Source organism: Palaemon carinicauda, chromosome 1 (assembly GCF_036898095.1).
Source record: "Palaemon carinicauda isolate YSFRI2023 chromosome 1, ASM3689809v2, whole genome shotgun sequence".
NCBI classification, from domain to species: domain Eukaryota; kingdom Metazoa; phylum Arthropoda; class Malacostraca; order Decapoda; family Palaemonidae; genus Palaemon; species Palaemon carinicauda.
Genome location: NC_090725.1, coordinates 95,861,764 through 95,884,263, shown reverse-complemented (window position 1 = coordinate 95,884,263; position 22,500 = coordinate 95,861,764). Strand labels below are relative to the sequence as shown.

The 22,500-nt window shown below is 33.9% G+C and overlaps 1 long non-coding RNA gene across 1 annotated transcript in view; it reads right to left on the bottom strand.

Moving 5' to 3' along the window:
* Positions 1-22,500, bottom strand: part of LOC137642684 (uncharacterized) — a 1,000,516-nt gene that overhangs the window by 631,532 nt on the left and 346,484 nt on the right. The gene's annotated exons all lie outside the window — the stretch shown is intronic.

Genomic DNA, 22,500 nt, shown 5'->3' with positions numbered 1-22,500 from the left:
TTCTAGACACTTTTACAAATCCCCTTAAACGTAGGCCTTTGATAGGATTAGTAGGTTGCATAGCATTGTCATTTTGGTTCTGTTTCTCGATAAAAACTGTTTGCAGTCCTGTAAATGATTCGTTAATCTTTTCACTCTATTTCCTCAACCGACCAAAAAGACTGGCATACTCAGTATGTTTACTATTGTAATGTCTTTTCAAACTATTTTCTTTCAGAACAGTAATCGTCTCTAAACAAATGAGACCAACTGATTTTACATTCCATACTATATAAATTTATTATCCGTCCATTTATCATCAAACACTCGTTATTCATCTCTTAACTTTCTTTTCTTCTCACCTTTGGTTGTATTCAAAAGATTTTGAACAGAGAAAATAAGATAACTCTGCTGTCTCTCCAGAACTGATTGCAATATGAATGACATGATTTTAATTTAGCTTTCTTTTACAGAAAAAAATAGTATGTCATTTGAAATAAGACCCCTCAAATAGTCTGATGAGATACTATACAATGTCTCCACGCTTTATTCACTCGGATCAACGGGGAAGATATGGTAGTATATGTATTTCCTCCAAGGTCTTCATGGGTTTAAGATAGATCTACCTTCCTAATATTCTGAGCATTAGGTTGTTTTCCTATCAATTCTTTTTATAGCAAGATCATCCCTTTGTTCACCCTTAAAATATACATTTTCTTACGAAAATTCATTCATTTACTATGTAAGGTTACCACCTCGAGAATTTTTAAATTTTTGGTTTTTGATAATAATAGTAATAATAATGATAATAATTGTAGTCATTGTGAGAACTTATGAGAACATAAGGCCAATCCCGTGAATTGAAAATAAAAATGTTAGGATAAACTTTTCTTTAAGCTACACAATGATTGAGAAAAGATTCTCAAAGATGGGTTGCTCAATTTCAGCTTCATGGTAATTGCAACACGGGAGCTCAAGGATACAGAGTGGATGTCCAGGGACATGAATAAAGACCATAAAATACTCAATTGATAACGGAAGAGCAATATCTTCCGCATTTTCTGTATCTCCACAGGTGAAATCAATTTATCAATAAGAGACTTGGACAAGCTCAAGAAACCAGATAACAAAACTATTGAATGAAAAGAAATATCTAGACGGAAACAACCTTAACAACAGACGGTAACCTTGTTTCTACAACTTGTTCACATTTTCTTTCCGGATGGGGCAAAATACAGCCAGTTGCAGAGTTGAATGAGGCGGGAATATAGGAAAAAAAGAAAGAGTAGTAAAAATAAGTATAGCAGAGGCAGCATGAGTCAAAAGGGTATGCAATAAATACTCTTTGCATGGGTATTTTAAGACATTCGTATAACCAGAGCGTTATTTTACATGAAGGAGTATTGTCTGATTTCTTATTTCTTTATTTAATTTTTACTTCTAAAGTAGTATCCTTTTTATTAAAGCTTAAAATAGTTATATTCTTGACCATTCAACATAAAGGGAAACATGAGAGCGTTTGAGCAAAAATATCACTCTCATACCAAGAACGATGTCCAAAGTAATACATGAAAAACATGTAAATTTCAGTCTTTGAAGAAGAGAGTTGATACCAAAACTAAGCAGGTATGGATGGAAAGCAATTCTTTTTATTGTCCAGAAAAAAAACTAATACATGAATTCTATCCACATGAATAATATAAATATATTCTTTATATAAAAGTAAAACCGTAGTATCAACCACCATTTAAACTGACGATAAATGTAAATTCCATTTTTAAGATGCTTTTTTCTTTTTTTACTTTTATATATTAATGGCTGCAATAAAAAAATAGTTTTTATTTTTATATATATAAAATTATGCAGTCAACATTAGAAATAATTGCTTTTGCAGTTTTGTGTATATCATTGGACAAAGAGATGCTGGACCAAAAAACTCATGGACAATAGGACTTTGACTAAATGGAGGACAAAAGACTTTGGACGAAAAGGATTAGACATAAAACTATGCACGGAGCAAACACCATGCAATCTCGTGCACATAACAATTACCATACAAAAAGATCAAAATAAAGCTTTCTGTATGTTCCTTTGCCCAATAAATATTGCTGTGAATTCTTATCCAGGTATCCCTTTACATAGCCTGTTGGGGTTTGTAAAAGTAAATATCACAAATGAACATGAGCTACTATATGTTGTTCAATTATTACCCTTAACTCATCCATGTTTGGATCACAGAAGATATTGCGATAGCGATAGAAAGAGAGACAGACAGATGGATAAAATCATATGACAGCAGTGACTGTGTAAGTGATCTTATCCTTAAGCAATATTATACAGGTCGAATAAAAAATATATATATAATCTGATAAACGTCCGAGTCAGAAGGATAATAAGGTATAAAAAACATAACAGCAAAGCCGTGTTTTACAAGAACTCCATTTCCTCTCAGCCATTAATAAATTGAAGGTAAAGCCACTCTCCCTAAGGCCTACGAATGAAATAACAGAGCACGCTATAACATCCAATCAAGCGAATCCGCGAGAACAGATGTACGGCGGGCAATGGAAGGGATGCGGAAAACCTAAAAACATAGCAACTTGAAAAATAAGAAATGAATTAGGAATCCAATATAAACCGATCACATTATGTCGTGGAAAAACTGCAAGTGCATATATATATATATATATATATATATATATATATATATATATATATATATATATATATATATATATAAACACACAAACACACACACACACACACACACACATATATATATATATATATATATATGGTGTGTGTATGTATAGATAAACATTTTTACAAAACAAAGGGGAAAATCAGTGGAAGCGGTAACAAAATTGCGCAAAAATAATTCATGTATTTAAAAAATAACCTTGGAAGTTTACAATTATCAACTACGTAAAGAGTCTTATGATTATCATTTGTAAGAACTTTTTAATTAATTTAGAAATTTTTTATATTTTTTTATTCCTAATTTTCTCCATCATGCCATTTACATTAGTGTAATTCTCCATCATTTAACCATTATAGACACGACAAAAAAAAAAAAAAATTAATTAAAAAAAGGCATGGAAAACACTTCGAAACGTGTCGGCACCAATATTTAATGGAGAAAAAAATTCTTTGCAGTTTTTGTCTTTTTTCTGAAAGCTAACTGGATTTTGTTAAAAATGAGAGATTGATTTTGGTTTCTGATTTTAGACGCTCGATATATCAATTTTATAAATAGGCATATACAGTACACACTAGACACACATACATACATACATACATACATACATATATATATATATATATATATACTATATATATATATATATATATATACACACACACACATAATCCATCACCCTTATCTGCAAGTACTGAATTTGTAGGGTGACCCATTTGCAATTTCCCAATTAATTGGCAAACCTAAGCTCTCTCTCTCTCTCTCTCTCTCTCTCTCTCTCTCTCTCTCTCTCTCTCTCTCTCTCTCTCTCTCTCTCTCTCTCTATATATATATATATATATATATATATATATATATATATATATATATATATATATATATATATATATATATATATATACACATATATATGTATATATATACACATATATGTACATATATACTTATATATATATATATATATATATATGAATGTGCTTATAATACTTGTAAATATACTTAAAATATTGTAATCGTGCATCACTGCTCTGTATTTTTTGTAATCATAATACTGTACAGCTATGTAAAAACATAAATATAAACTCTCTGTATGCCCGTCTTTATGTCTAAAAAGACTCTCTTGGTATATATACAGATATATGCAGATTACAGTACAAAACTATTTATACAGTTCAGAATAAACATATAGATGATAATGGTGGCTGTAGATCATTTATTGTACCAGTATTGATATTTTATTTTTTGTGACCAACGCTGTCATAGGCAATGATTTTTTTATCTACCTTTTGACTTCATCCCATGTATGCTATGCTTCAGTTAGGCTTTGCCAAAAATATCCTCACACAGGCACTGACAGTTTGAGGCTAAAACTAATCCACTTCCCCTTCAATATTCAAAATGGCATCAGTGACCGTAAAATTCTTCTAGCACAGCATTACACTCACATCTAGAACTGCATCAATAGGTATTCTGATCATCTTAAATACCATTCAGAGAGCAGGAGCCTTTTATACACCTAATGATAGCATCATCTAGAGATTGCAGTACTGCGTCATGATGAGATACAGAATAGATGTAGACATATTCATGATGAGGTCTTGAGTATATCCTGGGGAATTATCTACCCTGAGCACCTTTTCCAAGCTCTTGTTCGCTTTGGGATTGAAATAGCCTTTGAACCCCTGCTTAAATAATTATACAGTGCCCAAATCTGGTTTTTGTGTTGCCAAAAGACAAGAGAAGAGCTTACTCTTGTCCCTCGAGGTGCATGGTGTCTTTGGCTTATCACAAAACAGCTGACTTAATCATCTGATGGACTATGTTACCAGAAAGAACCAACGTCAACTGATCCATCCCAGTTTAAACACGAGCATTTTTACGCTTTATTGGGCGTTGGTTATTCCAATTATCTTTTTCTTTTTTAAAGAAGTTGTCGTGATCCCATTCATATATTTGCGAGAATTTGCAGCCTCGTTCTCTAGTTATTTCAGGCAAGTTTACTGAATACGTGCCAAATGGGCCCTCGTATAGCAATACAAAATTTCCCTTTAATTTATATATTAAAGAAAATCTATCTCATTGAATTTATTCTGCTTTCACTTACAACAGATTGATTATTTCTTCTGAACTTACATCATCACTAGTGGGAAAATCTTCATGAAGGCTACAGGCCTCTTTTTGAAAAATATGGGAATCAATATCTTTTTTTTTCTATTTATTTATATTCCCAGTCAAAAAGTTCAATGACCTTTCTGTTATTACCAACACTTTATCACGAACCATTCAACTCAGGTTAATAGTGGAAGGGGCAGTACCAATGCTGCCCCATATCTCGTCTCTTAAAAATCTCCCAAATAAAAAATTCCCTCCCATAATTTCTATTTAATCATGAAATATTACTTTCTCTACATGAAAAATAACTTAATGAACTCTCCTGTGTTTTGCAGAAAGACTCAAAACCTCGTTAACATCTTTATGAATCCTGTTTTATACAGATATTTAAGTAGCAAAATTTATTTTGTTACATGCATCAATAATATCAAAGACCATCTTCATAGATGATGCAGAGTAACACTGATACAGATAGGCAGTACATACATATCTTGAGGCTCAGCAGAGATGCCTCACTGCGTTAACAGTACAGTACATGCATATGGGAAGCCACTGCATATGCTTAATTGTGGTATGAGTGAGCAAGTTGACGAATGGTGTGCAATTAGAAATTTTAGAAAAGTAGTTTGTGCTACGTATCTTTTTTCATAAAGATACCTGTTTGATTGTCTGAACGTGAGTTTGTAATGCATATACAGCAAGTAATGGACATACTTGTACAAATGAAGAAGGATGCCCTATCAACGTTTTCTTCGATACTACAACCGTTATGGGACTCAACGTAAAAAGTCGTTATATGTAGCAAGTTAATTTAAACTCTATTATCACTTCATTGTTAAGTTATTTACTTTTTGTATGGCATTATCAACCTTATAGATAAAAACTGTTGATTGTAAACACGCAATTATCACCCTTATGCAATCCCTTGGGGCCTATAAATACCAGGGATGTCCGTTAATAAAGTTAGTTGTTTGGAAGCTGCAGTTTGCTTTTGCTCTTTCTCATATCCCTTTACTAGTTAATCTGAGGATGACAAATCCGAGCATGAAAGTAAACAACAGGCAGTTTCTGATATATTTACTCTACCTTAGAAATAGCAAGCCAAGAGGGATTATAAACGATAAGTACACCTAGCAAAACAAGGATTCGAACATATGCTCATGAATCAGTATAGAACTAATCGACTCTTCTATTCGGTTACCAAACAAGACATAAGTTGATGTTGATTCTGCATTACATATTCTGTTGAATTTACATATGTGTACTTTGAATTAACATAGAGCTCATTTCTACAATGATAGTCTACTGCTAAGCTTATTACACGTGGTATATATGATTCTCTCTCTCTCTCTCTCTCTCTCTCTCTCTCTCTCTCTCTCTCTCTCTCTCTCTCTCTTTACACACACACACACACACACACACACGCACATACACACACACACACACACGCACATACACACACACACACACGCACATACACACACACACACACACACACACATATATATATATATATATATATATATATATATATATATATATATATATATATATATATAACAGCAGCAAATGCAGTCGTTTCTAGTCAACTGCTGGACAAAGGAGTCGCACATGTTTTTATTCATGTCTGTGGTTTGGCCATTTTCATTACCACACTGGCCACTGCAGATTGTTGATGATGGAAGAACTTAGTCTGATTGCTCCCAGCCAACCAATTTAGTATGGGTGGCCCTGATTGGTACATCTTTGCAGATCATGGCAATACACAAATTCCTGGTAATAAAATAAATAAGGCAGTAAACATACTGTACCTATAAAAACTAGAAAATAATCTAAAAAAAAAAAAAACTTCTTTGGACAAAGATAAAGATCAAAACCTAAACTCAGGCATATCAGCATCGAGAATGGCGTCTCAATATCTCGTAATGTTTATAGTATCTCTCGGTCAGTGCCGTTTTTGTCATGAGAAATGATAACAGAACAGGACAAGAGGACCAACTATATGTGGAAGGGGAGAGATAGATGGGTGGGTGAAGTTATATCTTGAGACGACGTCAAAAAAGGTAAGTGAATAGAGATAATGTGAAAACAAACACATTAAAAGAAATATAGAAATTAAATTGTAAGTATTAAAGAAAAGAAATATGAATATAAGGGAAATGGAACATGGATTTAAGAAATATAAAATAAGAGTTGCGAAAAATAAATTAATAATAAAAAAAGGTACCGGAAAACGGAATCGTAGGAGAAAGGAGGAAGAAACAGTAAAATTAAATTCGAGAGGACTTGAGAATGAGGGGAAAGGTATATAAGCATGGGTAAAATAGGAAAAAAGAACCAAGGCAACTGTTATGGTGATCAAGATAGTTGGTGGAATTCTTATTTTTTTCAAGGATGGCCAAGATTGGTCTTTTTAAATCTTCTTAGGTAGAAGATATACTGTGTGTGTGTGTACACACAACACACACATACAATATATATATAAATATATATATATATATATATATATATATATATATATATATATATATATATATATATATATCAAGGAAGGAAAAGTATAAGAGAAAATTGGGGGACATGAGACTATGGAGGTAAAAAGCATCGTTAGAAGTAGAGACGTCTCGGGAAGAAAATTTGAAATATCATGAGAACGATGACAGGGCTTACGGAACATTAAATTCTGAAATATATCTAATGCACAGCAGGTTGATCACCAACCATCTATGGTGCATACCCTAACCTCTAACTAGTTTAGGGCTTGAGGCCAATCCATAAAGTGCCACAATTTGATGTTCCTTCCCTTTGAAAGAAAAAGAGAAGAAACGAATAAGGAATACAAATCTTTTCTATCACTTACCAAATGCATCAATAAAACACTGAATTCAAATAACTAAGAACAGAAATTTTGAAATGTAAAAAAACCATTACGTGCAGCAAGTGAAAGAGTAAGGAAAGCTGAAAAAGAAGAATCACTAATAGATACCCGCGATTGAATGGGACATTCACCTTTTAACAATTAATGTGAAATTAGATGCTTTTGGTGATAGGATTGGCTACGCCCACCCAATGTATGATCCCGTATAACCCAATACCAACAGATAGACTGTAGGTCTTGGTATATACCGATACCCAAGGACGTTCCAAATCTCATCACGGCGAGTCCCTAAACACCTTGGAAACATCCAGTAACCAATAAAGCTTTTAATTTCATGGAAGAGCAGGTTTTGATGTTGCTACAGATAACTGAGGCATTTCAATCGATGTTGACTGGTAAGCATCGTTCTGTTTATAGTCTGTCAAATCAGATTAACTGAACTAAAAACTAAGTAAATGGAGAGCAAATGTCGAAAATGTCAGTGCAGTCAATGAAACATTTTCTACAAAAAAATAAATATCCACTACAGGCTTCTGTAAAACTTTACTGAACCAGATCAAAGGATTTCCTCATGAAATATCTGTTTCTCTCATGAACAGACCAATGAGTTAACACACTTTCAAGTGAGACTGAACTAAATTTGCACCAATCCCTTATTTTGGATACCCAAAGAGAACCATTGATCGGACGAGATGTACCATAGTATGGTGTTAGACAAAATAAAAACTGGTTCTATTATCTCCCACGTTTAAACTAAACAAGTGTTTACACCATAGAAACAGAGGGTATTCTTTCATTCAATCTAACAAGAAAAAATCCAATTATTAACACCCTAAAGCTTCCGAATATAAGGCCTCATAAGGGTTTAATATTTTCAGTGTGTGGTTACACGGCACACTGGCGATGTTTATGACCTACGAACTGATTTCGCTCTCGCTTTTCATCTGTTTCTCGAATTCATTCTTTCCTGGTTGTTATAACCCAGCCTTGCTCCAATATCTACCTCATACTTAGAAACAAATCTTTCAGCAGAGTTATAATGTTTGCTAAATGTGACTTAGATGTCTCCTTAAAGTATATTACAATAAACTAATTAATAGTTAATTTAAAAAATGCCTCTATGGTCACCTTAAGTCCCAGGACACCAAGAGTGCTATTTTTCGTTCCGACTATCGTTGGATGAAATCGCATCTTTTTCTTCGTTTCTGAGTAAATGACGAGTCTCCTATGGCGGATGACTTGTAATGAGGCAAGTGAATATGACCAGTAATAAATCAAGTGATATTGTCTTTCTTATCTACCCTTTTTCGCAGCATCATGTAATAACCGAGTACAATCGTACCTGGTACCATTATAACACAATAGCTTATCCGTAATGTTGTGAAAATGCGCGTTTAGTTCCCTACACCAAGAAAATTACAAAATCATGAAATCTTTCTGAACACTTGAGACTTCGCGATCTATAAAAGGAAAGTGTGGTAACGTTGATGCATCATCTACTAATATCTTACTTTTATCTCAAGAGCTACGATAATAATGTTCTGACATGCAATGTTCTCATCATATTCTAAATGAAACTATATGATTTAGTATTTTCACTGAATAGAGAGAAGTTTATTCCAGATTCAAAGATGACAAGGCAATTTCAAAAACTATGACAGTGGGGTGTGCTTCTGTTTACAAATAAAAAAAAAGGGATTCGTAAAGAGAAAGATAAAGCAAACATATATACCATGTGTTAACTATTCTAACTTTCAAGTTACTAGTAATACATGGGATATACCTCAGCCTTCGTCTGCTATACCACAATATAATAAAATTGTTTCTATATGAAAACGAAAAACACTTCTATGGATGTAGTATTGCTTCACCCATATTGAGCAAATTTGCGACACTTTCCTAGATTCTTAATATTTGGTTAGAATAACGAAATATTTGATAGCATTTATTTAAACTTCTAAGCGCCTTGGTGTGTGGTAGCGCTGTGTAATCTACAACTCTTAATAAGTAGGTCGTGTCCTTGCATAGCTACCCCAGGGGTCTATTAACTTTGCCCCTTGGAGCTGATCTTATGTGAGCTTGTGGTCGGTCTCCGGTCACCGCCCTGTCCCTTGTCTCTGCTGCTAATTAGTGTCCCCTTAAATATATGCGAGTTAATTTAATACCATCTGGGATCATGATCAGAAATTCATTACATAATTGTAAATTTCATTTGAGAGGTTTGGATGGATGTCCTTTTAAAAATATACAAACACTTTGAATTTACAATTTTACTTCGGTTAAAAATCAAAATGAATACATACACATTCCCAATGAATTCGTCTCACTTCGGTGGGCGTTATTAAAACGAAAATGAAAATTTAAAAAATCATCAATAAAGTAATCTAATTTTTATCACGCGTTTCTGCTACTAAATAAACAGTTGAATATTTCCAGATAATCTATCGAACATAATTTTCATAATCCAAGTGCCACAACAACACAAACATCCTTCCATGGGACAAGCATATTTTTGTTTCAGCATCCAAGTGCTGATGAAAAGGGTGAAACTGAAACTTGGCCCAAATCATCCAAAGTGAAACCAAATAAAAAAAAAAAAAACCTCTCTTCCTGAATATTACACGAATGTACCCCATGCTCACTTTAAAGATCAGAATCCACACCCTTCATCCAGTAGAAGTGTACGACACCAACAAGTTGAGCTTTGTAAGAATCTTTCTCTTGGGTATGAATGGCATAAGAAAGTCAGTCTGTCGGGTGGGAGTGAAAATGCTGTGTCATATCTTGACCAGAACATCATGCTTCTCAGAAGAGACGGACCCCCTTTGAAATAAGCTTGTCATCAATGTTGCCTCTTTTACAAGAAGAAGCTCATTCACTTGCAATGATGAAACATACCATGGATATTGCAAGAGCAGCCACACAGTTTCTCAATCCTGGCCAAACTCCACTTCTAGTAGTTGATCAGCCACTATTTACAATTGCAAAGCTAATCCAGTGGGAATGATCATTGCAGTATGGTGATATAGTTATCATGTTTGGAGGGCTGCATTTAGAATTCCAGACGATTTCTTGAAAGACAGTGATTTGACTGGCGATCTTGCTGAAACAGAAACAGCTACTCCTAAAACATCAGGCGACCCCATGCGGTTTCTATCACCTGGTCAACGTGCCCTATTTGGCATATCTATGAAGCAGAAGAAATTTGAGCTAAGTAGTGAAATCTGGATAAAAAAAACTAGAGTCAGTCTCTCCACAATTCTACTTTTGGAATCTTGTGCTTCGTAGAACTTCTAGTGTTCATTTTCATCATGTCATACTAGGAGTCTCATTTCAAATTGTACAAAGACGTGCTACAAGACCTAATTCCTTTCTTTTTTGTCCTGGGCAATGCACATTCTGCCATGTGATTCTAAATTCATTTGAGACATGGAGGTTTTCCAAAACAAATTTGTTGAATTCACAAAGGGAAATTTTATTGTCCATAAAACCACCAGGCCTTATTTCTTAATGGTTATGGATCAAGCACACGAGCTGCATAATGCTCATGGGAAAGGAGATGGGGTAGCCATCGGCCTGTTTGCAGATGCTCTCCACAGGTGGACAGTCGCTGGTTTTGAAGTAATGAGTCTGAGACAAGAAGTGATGCCGATAGAAAATCTAAGGCTAAGTATCATGATGAAACTGAAACTGTACAGAAAAGGTTTCTTGAAATGGTTGACAACTTAGCAAAAGTAATAAAAGAAAAGGGCAACACATTTGAAGAAGATTCAGTGGATCTATTAGTGCTAGTCACTCATGAAATTGTGGACAGCAAAGTTCACAAACTTTATTGAGATACTCGAGAAGCCCAGTAAATTCACAAACTTTATTGAGATACTAAAGACAACAATCAAATTCTACAAGTCAGTACACAAGATGTCTGCTGCAGATCCAATGGCAAACAGTCACTGTAAACCATAAAGGAAAACCATAATCTATTCTCACGACTCTTAATACATGCCAGAACAGACAGTCCTACTTGAATGGATTCTTTCAACATAAAAATCAAAATTAACCACCATCACTACCACAGAATGGGAAGATGCATCAGGGCACTAAGTCACAGCTGCTGCCTGTATGAGAATAGCAGACACGAGACATCAATGACAAAGAGCCTAACGCTCACACTACGATAATGGATGGTGCAACTCTTGTATATGCTCTTACACCAACCAAAGGATCTACATTCGAGTCTTATGCAAAAGATGGAGTCGTGCCCAAGATACAAAAGCACACATTAGTACAAACAAGCACAATTGTATTTGATGCGTATGGGGCAGGCAGTACGAAAAGTTTAAACAAAACAAAAAGGAAGCACAGAAATTGGCCAAAGATTGATTAGTACTGCAAAACTACTGGCAAATGGGCCAGCTTCCTCGGGAATGACTGGAATAAACTGAACTATGGGCATATTTGGCAGACACAATTGTTTTTATCTCAAGCAGATGATACAACATGTAATATTGTCACCAAAAGGAGATGCTGCACTTTCTAGCAAAGTTGAACAAGACACTGCTGACCTACATGGTTACACTCCCGGAAAGGCAGATACTAGAATCCTTTTTCATGCTGCATATGCTGCAAATCATGAAGATATATCAAGAGCATATGTGGTTAAAACAGTGATGTTGTCATCATAGAAGCATCTACCATGGAAAAAATACGGGTTTTGACAAATTATGGATTAAATCCGGAAGAGAAAAAGATACCAGGTGGATACCTAAGCATGCAATTGCAGTAGCTGTGAGACCAAAAGCCCCAAGCACTTCCCTTTCACCATGCATTTAGTGGAAAGGAAAGGGAAAGAGAAAGAAGTCTGTCTGGCAAACATGGAAAGTTTTTCAGCATAACATATCCTTCTTCACCAAACTAAGTTCAACACCACCAGTTGTAGATGATGAAAACCTGCAAATCATTGAAAAGTTTGTTGTGCTAATGTAGGACAAAAGCAGTTTGATGTAAACAAGGCTAGGATCGATCTCTTTACAAGGTTGCAAAGAGCTTATGATTGAATTCCCCTTACAAAGACCACGCTTAGAGAGCTTTGCAAGAGAGCTGCCTTTCAAGCAGGGCACACTTGCAGTCAGTCTTTAGTATGTCATCCAGCTTTGCCAAGTCTAAGACACGGGGAGGCAACAGATTGATGGTGCCTGGTTTCAATATTGGACAGATGTTCCAGTAGTAGCAAAATCTTGCCAAGAATTAAGTAAGTATGGCTGTGAGAAAGAATGCCGTGGCAGGAGAAAGTGTTAAAACTTTGAACTTAACGGCCCAGCTCTCTGCAGCTGCATTTTCTAAAACTGGCTGATGCATGAAGCATATTGTTATCTGTCAAGAGATATATACATTTATATCTTTGGCGGCCATGTTGGAAAGATGGATTCAGTTTATCTCTTAACGACAGTAGAAGTACCAAAATCTAAATTCACAACATTTATTATGAACAGTATGCAGGTTTTGTATGTTTATAGAATGAAGATATTTGAAATATAAAGGAAATTGGTCGTTATTTTGGAAAAGTGTCAACAATTTTGGAAATCTATCCTATATATATATATACATATATATTATACTATATATATACATATATATATATATATATATATATATATACATATATATACATATACATATATATATACATATATATATATATATATATATATATATATATATATATATATATATATATATATATATATATATATATATATATATATATATATATATATATATATATATATCACTTTCTTTCCCTCTCACGTTCAGGGGGGAAGGGGTAATCATATCCTGGTGAGAGGGGCTACCCCGAGAGGTACACTCGGAAACCACACTCCCATAAATTCCCGAACCAGCGGGTTGTAGTTAGGATAGGGGGATGAGTGGGAAAGGTTGAATCTGTGCGGGCGCGCATTTTTGTGCATATCTATCTAAATATTCAGACGTCATTTTTGACAGCTCAGGTACATGAGTAGCTATATATTGAGGTAGCCGGAGGTTGCTTTTGATTTATGGGATAATAAGAGCTTTCATGCCAAATCGGTTACATGTATCACCATTTGCACCTTTTCCCCATAACCCCGCACCACTAAATCTGGCGGTTGAATGGTGGAACTTCAAAAGTTCAAACTTTTTGTAAATGTTTTTCTATTGAAGAGGTTGTCATAAGACTCGTTAAATAGTTTATATAAGTTATATATGGTTAATAAACTCTTGATATATTTCATAATTCTTTATTTCTCCAATATAGTTTATTCGTTTCTCTCTCTCTCATTTCCGCAGTGAGGGCCGTTTTCCCAGTCGGAACCCTTGGGATTGTAACATCCTATATTTCCAACAAGTGTTGTAGCGTGCAATAATCATAATAGTGATCTGTGTATTTCGTGTGTCATACATTATAATACTTCCAACAGTAGTTAGTCCCTCAAGGTTTTAATGATTAAAATGAATGAAAAATTAGTGTTTATAATTAACCAACTCATACAAATTATACAGTTAATACTAAAAACGATGTCAATGTCTCACTTCTAAAACATGAAATCCTCCAGCAACCAGCTCTTAACGAACCCTCATTTTACACACACACACACACACACACACACACACACACATACATACACACACACACACACACAAGCGAGCGAAAAAAATACGCCCCCAAACCCCTACATCCATATTAGGGTGCTGGGAACGATGTACACTAGACAGACAGGAAGTTGGGCGCTATGCAACAAGTGTGAGAAGAACCTCAAGTAAGACAAAAACCCGTTTTTATTTTTTTTTTCCTCCATTCCATGAATACTGGTGAATGAATTAATGAAAACGTGGGCAGCCGGATGTGCGTGTGCGTGCATGATTATAATGCATTCACATGGTAATAAAATTTCTGAAACTAACTCAAGTGGTTAGTTACTTTCTGGTTATATAACAAATGTATATAATACAGCAGATACATATAAGTTGTAGGATATTTTTGTTTCTGGCTCATGTGTCTATGACTATATTTTCAAGGACGAACGCAGTGATGTTTGTTGGATGAATATTACTTTAAAATTTCCCTTTACCTTTTTAAGGATGCAAGAAACATGTTACAAGGCTGCCAACGTGTTGTCACTTATAAAAAAAAAAAAGTCACGAGTAAATGAAGTATCATTGGAATTATTCAAAATAACTAACCTAGATAATGGATGTAGGAGAGGCAATGCATAGCAACAGCACAACAAAAAGACGGTAACATATAAGAGCAGAATAATTTATCGGGTACCATCCACTTGAGCACAGACAAGAGAAACGACGTATTATGCAAATTACTGCTAAGCATCTACCTACTTACTAGCAAATGTTGTGGGATAATTTTTCTTTGATGCATTCTGGGTGTTATAGCCCTCACTCCACGACAGACAGTGTTGTGCTTTTTTGTCGTACTATACAACACTGCTATTATCCTCTTTAGTAGTTTACAGCTTCCTGCCATAAAATACCAGTTTCCATGATTTCTGAGAGAAGCAATTTCTACGGTAATTTTGTTAACGAATAGGATACAAAAACCTGACCATCCTCGTTCAATTTAGTACTGTTTCTCTACCTTTAACTGCCTACCAAATGTATAAATTAGACTCAAAGTTATACATTTCCTTTTCATATATCAAGAATGGTCACTACCCTTGTTAATAACTTATGTTTTACTGCGTTGCCCTTCTTTTTATTTCCACTTAATCATTCATCTTAAACGTTTAGTGTACTTGGTTCCATGTTATATACTTGCATATGAGAGAGAGAGAGAGAGAGTGAGAGAGAGAGAGAGAGAGAGAGAGAGATTTTAGCAGATCTAACTAGATAAAGGCAAAGCAACTAAACATCTTTTGTTTTGGACCTATTAAACTGGAAAATATTAAAATTAATCTGTCTCCAACTAAACTAGAAGTTTAAAGACAATTAACGAGTCTTGTCAATAAGCACCAAAATTAGGGAAGTTAGACTAACCATCTTTTAAGGAGTCCAAAAATGATCGTTATCGAATACAGTTCCTTCTATATGTGTGCAGCTAAAAAATGGCATATTTTATTGATAAAACATAAAATTTCTGGTGTGATAATAATAACAATAATAATAATAAATAATAATAATAATAATAATAATAATAATAATAATAATAATAATAATAATAATAATAATTCTTCTATCGGTAAAAACTTACAATTTCTGCAGTAATAATAATAATAATAATAATATAATAATAATAATAATAATAATAATAATAATAATACTAACAATAACAACAACAATAATAATAAAAATAATAATAATAATAATAATAAAATAAAAATTCCATGTAAAAACAATGCTTAATACTATAGCTTCATAGGATACCAAGTAAACTAAGCGACTCAAGTATGTAAAACATTTGGCATTTAGTAAATTACTACGCTAATGAGAAAGACCAGGGTAAATTATTCAAAGATGGTGGTGAATGAGCTCCCTCGCCTAACCATCTTATTGATAATTGATAGGCATTCGGATCATTGAAGATAAAAGAAAGCAGAGTACCAGATCTGCTGTCATATATTGGAGGTAAATAAGAGAGACCAATATTTCAAGAAACATATTCAATTGCAAAATCATAATTCACTTATCTAACAATGGAATTTGGGAAAGCGTCACAGTACTGTTCGGACAGAAAATTGTTATTCGTCGTCTGCATAAAGCTTATACTTCTAACCAACGTATAAGAAAGATCAAGTGCCTGGCTCTCTCTCTCTCTCTCTCTCTCTCTCTCTCATATGTATGTATATATATAATATATATATATTATGTACTAGTAGCTTCCCTAATAATAATAATAATATAATAATAATAATAATAATAATAATAATAATAATAATAATAATAATAATAATAATAATAATAAAAATGAGATATGCAAGTTTCCAAGAACATTGATTAAGCATTCTGTCGTTCTCGCTACAGAATTAAGCAGTTGGTTGTTAGGCCAAGTCGGATGGGTTGCACCCACAATGGAGACAGACAGATAGGATAAAAAGTAGCAAATTATAGCTTGTTCAATTAAAATATATATAACATCCTAAAGCAGAAAAACGATAGCGAGCTTAAACCCCTGAAATATTAGAGCTCATTCATCAGATCTCTCTCTCTCTTCTCTCTCTCTCTCTCTCTCTCTCATATATATATATATATATATATATGTATATCTATCTATCTATATATATATATATATATAGATTGAATAGATAGATAGATATACTGTACATATATATACACACGATATACATACATTCACAAACAAACACAAACGCTCATTTATATATATATATATATATATATATACTGTCATGTACACGTGTACGAGGGGTATATATGCTTAGTATTAGCGTATGCCTTAGGTTTCTATGGACCAATTCTATTAAATTTACTCAGTATAATGAAAAAGCACGCTGCATGGAAAAATATCCACGGGTGAAAGATAAAAAATTCTAAAGAGAATAATATCCTACTGTGCAACACATAAAAAAAAATAATTTTTCCTTATAAAATTATGACGCCATTATACTTGGCTTTATTTATGTTAATCATATATATATATATGCATATATATATATATATATATAATATGCATGGAAAAATATCCACTTGTGGAAGGTCAAAAATTCTAAAGAGAACAATATCCTACTGTGCAACAAATAAAAAAAAAAAAAACTTTCTAGAAAATTATGACGCCAATTATACTCGGCTTTACTTATGTTAATCAAATTATTTATATATATATATATATATATATACATATATATATATATATATGTATATATATATATATATATATATGCATGGAAAAATATCCACTTGTGGAAGGTCAAAAATTCTAAAGAGAACAATATCCTACTGTGCAACAAATAAAAAAAAAAAAAACTTTCTAGAAAATTATGACGCAATTATACTCGGCTTTTACTTATGTTAATCAAATTATTATATATATATATATATATATATATATGTATATGTATATAACAATCTGGTAAACAAAAAAGTAAACAAGGCGTCCAGGCGCGTTTCCACCAATTCAAATGAATGACGTTCTGGGGCCTAAAAGCGTGAAGGCAAATACAAATAAAAATTAACTTCCTTCAAGACGAGACAGTTTCTTCGACAGTAATTATAATAAAAAGCAGGAACAAGAACGACGATAACCTCATGCTTATTAAAAACATCGTGTGACAGTTTACTGTGTATTCAATAAACACGAAATGGGAAAACTTGTGTTTCCTAATTTTTCAACTGGTTTTCCTGCTTGTCCTAAAGGATGTTAAGGATAAATAATACCTCTTTTATTCAATATCCAACGATCCAGACTGAGATGATGAATAACATTATATTTTAAACACAACAATTAGAAAAATTAAAACAAAAGATCACCATATAGCTAGAATATATAATATATATATATATATATATATACAGGCTTGTCATAAAAGAAATTGTGTTAACAACAACTATTTTGACTGAAAACCCTACAGTTATCCTACAATCCTAACATTTAACATTCCTATAGTAAGAAAGCTGGAAAATGAAATTAATTGAAGTTTATAAAGCGTAGCTTTTCTACATGGCAAAAAATCTTTAAAAAAATCATTTATTTTGGAAATGGAATAAGCAACACCAAAAACTCACATCACCAGTTTCACAATTGGTCTCTTCTAAAAATTCGATCGAGTATTTCAATATATACTATGCATATATATATATATTATATATATATTTATATTTATATACATACATATATATATATATATATAGAGAGAGAGAGAGAGAGAGAGAGAGAGAGAGAGAGAGGGGGGGGGGGGGTATTTAGGTATTTAAATGCTTCCAAATCTTATCCATGAGTCCTGAACCCTATTTCTGTGTATTTCTATACGAACAAAATAAGCACAGGAAATGATGGTGTGGATTATGAAATACCTGTAGGAAATTTACAAATTATATAATACTTTCACGCAAGAATTCTATGATTAGAACTAAGAGAGAATTAACAATTAGATGAACCGCAATATAAAATCAAACACAAGGGATGAATTATTATGAAAAACTCGCAAACCGTACAGGTTAAGATAAAAAAAAAAAGGATTTACATAACATCCTTGACCTTATTCTAGCAACAGAAAGGCTATATTTTTATTTAACTTTACTACTCTACGAAGGCACAACGGGGAATTTACACGAGAAAAGGATTGTATCGTAAAAAGTCTACATCAAATATATTCCGGTACGTTATAAATTTTCAACTCTCTCTCTCTCTCTCTCTCTCTCTCTCTCTCTCTCTCTCTCTTTCTCTCTCTCTCTCCTCCTTCTCTCTCTCTCTCTCCTCTCTCTTCTCTCTCTCTCTCTCTCTCTCTCTCTCTCTCTCTCTCTCTCTAAAAGAAATACCATGAAAGCATACTGGAATGACATGCCTTATTTAGTAAGGAATATGTTTAAGCACCTTCTTATCACTATATTAAAAAATCTAAACAGTATATTTTCAGCTTTTCCTATCAACTGAAATTGAATAGCTTTTAGGTCATAAACACACACAAAAGCAAAACAATTCATCAGTAAGACCTAAGCGCCAAATAATAAATAAAACAAATGCAAATGACCGAACTCGTATTTGTAAAAAGACCACAAAATGCCGTTGTAAAAACCAATTCTAATAAAACATATACCAAACCGATCTTTACAAATCAGTCGCGCATAAAGAAAGTTTAATACTGACTAATGACTGAGGAAAACATTATCCACATTCCCGTACGAGAGAGAGAGAGAGAGAGAGAGAGAGAGAGAGAGAGAGAGATAGCACTGACACCTAATACAGGAAGCAGGTGGTCCCTCAAAAAAAAAAATACAGTACAGGTATAGAAGGCGCTAGCTGAAGAGCCTTGCAGGTTGACGCCCATGGTTTGGATCAATAGGAACCCCCACCTCTTATCGGAGGATGCGACGATAACACTTTGCTGAATACTAATAAGAAATCCTCCTGGGGGAATGACAAATCCTTTTTCTAATCTTTACCCCCTCCCCCCATCTCTCTCCCTACACAAGAGACTCCTACCACTCCAAGTCTATGTGATTCTCCCTCCAACCCCTCCTCCCCCCGCCCGGAAGTGACTGGTGAAAACCTCCTTTCTTCCACGGATCAACATCTCGTCTTAAATTCTTTGGATCTGATGGACGACAGGATGTCCTTAGCCTTCTCTAGAGGTATTGTTTAGGATTAAACTCACTTGTGATCGTAATTATACGTCAATTATCTTCTATACATTTGACTGAAGGTACGAGCCACTCCCTTCCACTTCCCATGGGGTGTCTTTCTATTTCGCTACGTCCGGTTTCTATTTCACTTTGTGCCTAAAATGTTCCCGAATGGAGTTATATCTACATAAGCTAATGCGTTTGGAAAACATGGCGAAACTATCAACTCACCTTAAGACGCTAACAGTACCAAGGAAAAAATAACATCATATTCTAGTTAATCTTCTCCCTACCTGAAGTATGGAACTTTCCGTTAAAGCTAATTTAATATTTCAGGCAACATAACGAAAAATGGCCCGTCTCTATCGAACATTCCGCTTAATTACATGTTGATTGGAATTATTCACACAATTGACAGTACTGGATATTGTTAGTAGGTCCAAATGCCCTATGAAAAAGGGAATCTTTTTCATTTTTCCGCACAGATTCAAGCTTGGTGTGATACGCTTATAAAAGAAAGGTATGATCAAATAGAATAATTAAAAGTTTTTTTTTTTTTGTAATGCATGCAAATTTCATGAATGTAACTAATACATATCTATACTGGTTTCCATATAGCACAGTGCCAAAACTCATCTGAATTCGATCACTTGCATGAGCTATAATAGATTCCTATCCTTCTACGTGTCATTGTGGATGTCAGCATCCATCACTAATAAGAGAATGTGGATCTAACCCCGAATATGAAAGGGGTGAGGTTGTTTATTATTTTTTACTCGAACTCGAGGCTTGTAGCAATAAACGCATCTAAAATGTCCGGGGAAAACACAGAGGTTAAATAGGTTACTATAGTTGTTGAAAATAAACAGAAATCTGGCAAAACAGAATAGCAGAGAGAGAGGAGAGAGAGAGAGAGAGAGAGAGGAGAGGGGGAGAGAGATGGAATCCTTTCTAAACGGCCTGAAACACCCACATTTTTTATATACAGGAAACTAAAAGCATATATACTTTCGAAAAAAAGAAAATATATTTTACTGCAAAATCACAAGTTCACAGATCATATCTAAATTCATGAACATACATTGAAACTTTTGAATTCAAAATCTCGGAAGTCTAATGAAACTATGTATTATTAACTAATTATTCCTGATGAAGCGTCACGAAGTGATTAAAAACACATGTCGACGCCAAATAATATCCTGAAAAATAATATACAGTAGAGCTCAGTTTGTCGGGAGAGAAGATGTTGTGAGAGAGAGAGAGAGAGAGAGAGGAGAGAGGAGAGAGAGAGAGAGAGAAATATTTGATCAAGTACCTATATAGCTATACCTAGAAATATCTCATAAATCAAACTAATATTTAACAAAGGTGCCATGTAGATCTGCCGTTCAAGTTCATGAAAATAGCATTAAAATGTATTATTGCAATGTCTTAGAGACCTTGAATGTAAAGCAGAATGCTTCGGGGACATAAACTTTCCAGAAGAAAAAGTCTAGATACTGTGTAATGGTGTACTCTAGGAGAAACATAAGCATGATTTGTATGTTTGCCTAGGCGAAGAATCGTGAATGAAGATGGAACTTCAGAAAAAAAAAGGATTTATGTCTAAGGTTAAATTGCGTGAATGAAGAACCCTAATCTGGAAAAGGAAAAGCCAAGTACAATTTATTTGGATTATTGATACATTGATTAAGAGATTTCACAGGCTTCTAAAAGGATTATTTTGACTAGTAAGAAGAGGTAGATCCAAGGTCCTTTGAAATTTAGAGGACCTTTGGTAGATCATTACTATTTACCATTAGATATTTAGCAGAGAAATGGCTGTTTGATGCACAAAAATATACGCAAATTACTATTAAATGGTGCTTTACGGATCTAGTTTTTTCACGATGAGGACTACAACTTTACAGTTCGCATGGAGTGGGTAAACGTGATGGGTGATTTATCATCATTACCAAAGTATGGCGAGAACAATTAGTTATTTGCAGTCTATGAGTTCGCACGAGGATTATTATATTCCTTAAGAGGAAGGCCAAAATTGGTATTATATATGATGAGCAACACACTGGAAAGAGAGATAAGGAGGCAGTGTGACGGGGAAGGGAGATCTGCAAAGAACCTTTTGTATCACTTACAGTATACAAAGGAATAAATATATTAGGGTAAACCTTAGTCTTCCCTGAGGAAAAAGAGTTGGAAGTTAGAGCACTAGATACTGTACAATGTACATTGATATAACGAACGAGATGCAGTATAGCTAATATTTTGCTGAAACTAGGCTTCGTATTGGTGGTAAATATACACACAAAAGCAAAGAATTTTATTCTTGTTCTTCTATGTGGATTCGATGTATCTGCCAGTTTTCCTAAACCTGTCTCGGTCAAAAACATCGTACTCTGACAATTGGCTGCCTCTCAAATCTCCTTTAATTACATCCATCCACCTTGATTCGGTCTTTTCCTTTCTTCCGCTCTCCCACGACACCTCACTTAATATCAATACACACCCACACCTTATATATATATATATATATATATGTGTGTGTGTATAT